Consider the following 6581-nt stretch of genomic DNA (forward strand, 5'->3'; position numbering starts at 1 on the left):
TATATTATTATGAACTCAGTAATTCGTAACGTTCTCAAATCATGGCATTGAAAAGGTACATTAAAAGTAGAAAATGTTTATAGATAGTTACATCCAAGATTCTGAAAACTGAACTGGTCATCGAATCGCTCTAGTTATTGGTTTATTAGTTCGTTGGTTTAACCGATTTAACCGTAATTCAATCGAAATAATCATTTTATAATAAAATAATAATTAAAATATAAATAAGCATACTATAGTATAATAGAAACTTTAAAATATTATTCAAATTATACAACTATTTAACTTAATTCATACATTTTTCAGAATCATAACACTACCACAACCAATACAAATACAAATTAATTGATACCCTAATAATCAATTTTTTCCAGTACTACTGTTTTTTTTTTTACATACTTATGATACCCATTTATCCATAAGAACCTAGAAATTCAAAAGGAAAATACAAATACTAAAGTCAAATAATTCATTACATTCATTGAGAGATTTTTTTAATTTCTTTTAGGCATTTGATCAAACACCATGTGCATGAGTGCTACAATGACAGAATCTTAATAAGACAACATCAACAACAAGAGTTTCTAGTTTTCACAGGATCAAACACCAGTTGAACTTTTATCATTTTCAGTGTTAAAATAAAAAACATAAATTCAAATTTTGTAGGTAAAAAAAAAATAATAACACAACATCAGAAACAAGAGTTTTCACAGCATCAGTAACAACAATGAAAATTTCAAAAATAGCAGTGGAAAAACTAGTAGAACTAGATGAGAAACAAAAGAAAAACAACAACATAATAAACAAGGGTTTAAATTCTAAATCACAAAATAAAACAAATTTTAAATTAAACTTTAAATGGCAGCAAGAAAAAAAATGTAATATAGAAGAAACCAGTACCAGCAAGAATTCACCTTTCATAGCTAAGAGAGATGGAGCACAAACTCGAACATATGAGGGAAAGGGAGCACAAACGAGGGATGGAAATCAATAAATCTATCCACAAAAATAATCACCTTAAACTCTGAAATCAATAAATCTATCACCAAAAATTAAAAAACAGCATACTCAAAATATAAAAAACAGCAGCAGCAGATTAATAAATTCATTTTTAGCAATAATTTTGACAACAACACAAAATCAATTTCTTTGATTGATTTCACATTCAAAAAATCACTAATTATATTCAGAACAGACTTAACAGAGCATAAAAGGAAAAAGTGAAAAGCAGTGCCACTAACCTTCGACGGAGAGCAGGACGACGAAAAGATGATGGCGAGTGACAAGATGATTGCGACACAACGGCTCGAGCCTCGGACAGAGAAACCATGGGAGGATGGACGACATGCCGAGCTAGAAGAGAGGATCTGGTTCGGGACAGGGGAAGGAGGAAGCCGCGGAGGGGCCGATAACCACGAACAGCGGCCGCGTCGTTAAAGAACCTAGAGTTTTGGTTTGGGTTTTGATTTTTGAACTTTGAAGATTCTAGGTGACATTCACAAAGGAGGGGGTGTTGGGGGAAGGGGGCGTGAGTGATTCAAACGGCGGTGGCTGGACGGAAGTTACGCCGGTGGCTTCGATGATGGTGAGACAAAGGACAACTGGAGAAGAGGGGAGTGCTGCTTCGCGTTCTGCTTCTGCCCATTCTGAAACTGGAGAGTAGAGGCCTAGAGGGGTAATGGTTGGGAAAGTTAGGGTTGGAAAAGGAAAATGCTGCCGTTTTTGGGAAAATTTCAAAAACCGACCGAGTCACGGTTCGGTTTGACTGACCGGTTCTCGATCGGTTTGATGGTCCAAATTCGGTTTCTCAATCTTTCGGTTTTGGCTTCTGTCTGAACCGTATTTATTAGTGGTTTACAGTTTGACCGGTTTGTCTGGCCGGTTCGAATCGATTTTCAGAACCTTGGTTACATCAGAAAAGTGTAATAAAGAAAAAAAAAAAAGAAAATTTAGCAGGTAACACTTTTTCACACTATCACCTAAGAATACTATTAAGTTAAGTATCAGAGTGTTTTTGTAAGTTGCCCTCCCGGCCTAGTTTCAACTCAAGTTAGGATTTCAACGACTCATCAATTCGTAAACTTTGCAACTGGTACAGACATTTGGTGCCATCTGTAGGGATCCTAAGAAGTTGGCACCATGGTTGATCGAGAAGTTAAAGTACATTACACTGTTCACCATATAACACTGAACACTCCTTTCAAGGAACAACAAAATGAGGATGATGGACATGAGACTGAGATTACTCCCGATCCCAATGTGAGAGAGCATCAGCATCAAAGCCCTCCAGGTTTTGAATGTCGAGAAGTTCAAAACACTGGAGGTTGGTATTTCATTGGCTTATGGGAAAATTATGTCCATACAATGCAGGAAATACATCATCAAGTGCAAGAACTGGAACAACACCTGGCAGAATGATCGTTGTCTCAATAATATCAGTTTCAAAGTCAAACAATAAGAGATTGGGCATAATAGTCATGATAGGAGAACCCTGAAGCGGGGCAAAGACAACATCAGGAGGATGATCGTCGTCGTTACCTCTCATCTCAAAGGAATAGGAGGGAGTCTCCCTGACGTGAAAAAGGACGTCGTGATCCACAGAAAAGGGCAAGGCCTGAATCTTGTTCAGCCCAGTCTGAAAAGGAGGCAGGATAGGATGGAGTCTCACCAACGTGATGAAGGATGTTATGATCCAGAGAAGAGGGCAAGAACTGAATCCTATTTAGCCCAGTCTAAAAGGAGGCGGGCTCTGCAAAAGAGCCCAAGTCCTAAAAGGCATTGGAATACTCGAGAGCATGTAATCATGGGACAAAGATACTTTTGAGGCTAGAATGATCTTGAAGGAAGTTGGGGATGCTATACTATGTAAAGATATTCTAGTGACATTATCTGGCCTAACAATGGCATGGTTTAAACACCCTACTTTCTGTGTCTATATTTTCTTTTGTTGATATAAGGACAAAGTTTCTTACACATTTCACCACCAAAAGAATTCATGCTAAGCACCCAATATCGCTAAGTGTGGAGCAGAGAATGGGAGAAAGCATTTGAGATTACTTGGATCACTTTAACAAGGCATTGTTGGAGGTTAACACAAAAACTTCTGAAGTTGTGTGTTTATGTCTCATTGTTGGATTGTTAGAAGGCGATTTCATGCGGCACTTAACCTCCAAAGATGTTAATTTTATAGAGGAAATTCATCAAATCTCTTTGGAATATATGTGAGATGATGATGTCTCGAAAGTGGTGTCCATCAAACGAAGAAACCTAGCTCCATCACTTAATAAGGCTGGAAGTTCAGGAAAATTATCTACCCCAAAGGAGTCGACACCATGAGTTGGCAAGTTCTCGTTGTATACATCCTTGGTGGATTTCTTGACTAAAATCTACTAACAAGTGTCATAGAGAAGAATGCTTCCCAAGGCAAGGCAGATCCGACCTAAGGCTTCTTTGAACAAGTCACAATACTGTGATTATCACAAGTCCTATGGTCAGAGGACTGAATGTAAAACCCGCGAAATTAATGAATAATTAGCCAATAAATCAATTGTTAATCCAAGAAATTAGAAAAATAAAATTTTGTAGTTTAATGATATAGAGCTATTTAAAATAAGAATTTTGATACTAATTTTAAAGAATTTGGCCCGAAATTGGACCAAATGGACTGAACCAAATGAATCGGACCCATAATGGGCCCAAGGCCCAACCCATTTACCCTTATATTAAAGAGCTTCAGCTTTTCTCTTCCTTCAATTCAATGAAGGATGTTGAAGAACAAAAGGGGGAAGGGAACGAAGAACAAAACCCTTGATCCAATTTCAAATTTACGTAACTTTCAATCCGAAGCTCTAATTGACGAGCCGTCAGCGGCCACGCATTCGTCTCAGAATCCTCTACAAAACCCATTAACCAATTTGGTAAGAAACTTGATTTTTCTTACCCAAATCTTCTCATCTCAGTTTCGAAATTTGTTGAGCTTTGGTGTTGAGAGTTTGTTGAATTTTGGTGTTTAAGAGTAAATTATCTTTGTGGATATGCTGGGTTCTGTCCCTAGCGTCCGTTTTAAAGTGAGAAATCTCGATACGCGGATGGGCATTTCTGTTTGGCATGCATGCGTATGCGGATGAGGTAATGCATACGCGTGATGGGCAATTTGCACTCCCACGCGTACGCATGGCCTTGATAAACCACTATTTTATGGTTTATCTTGTGCTTAATTGAGTGGTTTTTATCAACTCTTTACCCACTTATTCATACTATTTGCATGGTTTTACATTTGCCTTCCTAATTATGTGCTTTGATTGAAAATATGCTTCTTTGGCCTTAAGTTCCATATGTTTAAATCCTCTCTTATTACCATTAGATGCCTTGATGTGTGTGTTAAGTGATTTCAGAGATTACAGGGCAGAAATGGCTCAGAGGATGGAAAGGAAGCATGCAAAAGTGGAAGGAATACAAGAAGTTGAAGGAACTGCAAAGCTGTCAGCCTGACCCTCTCGCACTAAAACGGTCATAACTTGAGCTACAGAGGTCCAAACGATGCAGTTCCAGTTGCGTTAGAAAGCTAACGTCCGGGGCTTCGATTTGATATATAATATGCCATAGTTGCCTTGACGATAGGCGACGCGGTTGCGTGATTTACGCGGATGCGTCGCAGTGGCGAAAAACCAGCGTGGCAGATTTCTTCTCCAGCGATTTCTGGGCTGTTTTCGACCCAGTTTGCGGCCCAGAAAACACATATTAGAGGCTATAAAGTGGGAGAATGCATCCATTCATAAAAAAAGCTCACAATTCACAATTTTAGGAGTAGATGTAGTTTTTAGAGAGAGAGGTTCTCTCCTCTCTCTTAGGATTTAGTTTTAGGATTTAGGATTATTTCTTCTTCATCACAGGTTCAATGTTCTTTTTATTTATTTTCCTAATTTAATTTATGAACTCTTCCATGTTACATTTGATATCTTTATTAGTGCTAATTGAGGTATTTCAGAATTATGATTGCTTTCTTTTATTTATTATATAAATAATTTGGATTTTTCCCTTTTGGCTTTGGTTGAATCATTGGAGACTCTTGAGTTATCAAACTCATTGTTAATTAAAAATTGGAATTCTTCAAGAATTAATTCGAGTTCCACTAACTCTAACTTTTCCCAAGGAAAGACTAGGACTTGAGGAATCAGAATTAATTCATCCACTTAACTTACCTTCATAGTTAAAGGTTAACAAAAGTGGGAGAAAAATCCAATTCTCATTACAATTGATAAGGATAACCAGGATAGGACTTTCAGTTTTCATACCTTGCCAAGAGTTTTATTATCTATTTAATTTAATACAATTTATTTTCATGCCATTTACTATTCTCGCTTTTTATCTTATACATTAAAAACCCCCAAATTTACAAACTCATAACCAATAATAAGAACACCTCCCTGCAATTCCTTGAGAAGACGACCCAAAGTTTAAATACTCGGTTATCAATTTAAAAAGGGGTTTGTTACTTGTGACAACCAAAAACGTTTGTAAGAAAGTTTGATTGCTTGGTTTAGTAACTATACTTGCAACGAGAGTTTACTATAACCTCTAAACCATCAATCTTCCTCTCTTTTCAAAATGGCGCCGTTGTCGGGGAATTGCAAACGTGTGCCTTATTATTGGTTAGTGTAAATATTTGCTTTTTGCTTGTTTATTTGTTTTTATTTTTGTTTTTATTTTTTTCTTTTTCGTAAATTAAGAGGTTATTGGTTTTTATTTAGTTATTAAAAATTTTTTCAAAAGTTTTTTTTCTTGGTGTTCATCTTGATCTTCAAGTTGTTCTTTGTGTTCATCTTGACCTTCAAGTTGTTCTTAGTTGTTTTCTTCGTTTTGATCTAAAAATTTTAAGTTTGGCGTCATTTTATTGTTTTTCTCTTTCCTCATTAAATTCAAAAATTCAAAATTTAAAACTCAAATTTCAAATTTCAAATTTTAATTTTCAAATTTCAAATTTCAAAAATTTAAAATACAAAAATTCAAATTTCAAATTTCAAAAATTTAATTTTCAAATTTCAAAATCTAATTTTCAAATTCAAAATTTAAATAATCTTTTAATTTAAATTTGTTTTTATTTTTGTTTTTAATTTTTATTTGCTACTATGAACTCTCACCCCTTTGGCTATGAGTCTGGTTACAATTATGTTGCAGGAAGAAGAAATTACAATGAGAACAGGCATCAATGTTGGAACAATCAAAGATGGGAGGAGCCACAAGGATTTGATCAACCCTCATGGCAACAACCACCTCCAATGGACTATCAACAACCACCACCATATGCCTATGAACCCTTTCCTCAAGATGACTTTGGACTACCATACTCACAAGCCCCTTTCCGCCATTCACCTCCATATGACCCTAACCCACATCCACCATACCAACCACCCTATGAACCGAATGAGCCATACATAGATCCACCCCAACCTCCATTGGATAACAATACACTCATCTCTAACATCATTGGTCTCACCTCTACACTCCAAAATCTTATATCCCGCATGAACCAACCCTCTACCTCCAATATTCAACCCTCAAGCTCTAGTGTACTTCCTTTT

The sequence above is a fragment of the Arachis ipaensis genome, chromosome B07 (genome assembly GCF_000816755.2).
Source record: "Arachis ipaensis cultivar K30076 chromosome B07, Araip1.1, whole genome shotgun sequence".
In the NCBI taxonomy this organism is placed as follows: domain Eukaryota; kingdom Viridiplantae; phylum Streptophyta; class Magnoliopsida; order Fabales; family Fabaceae; genus Arachis; species Arachis ipaensis.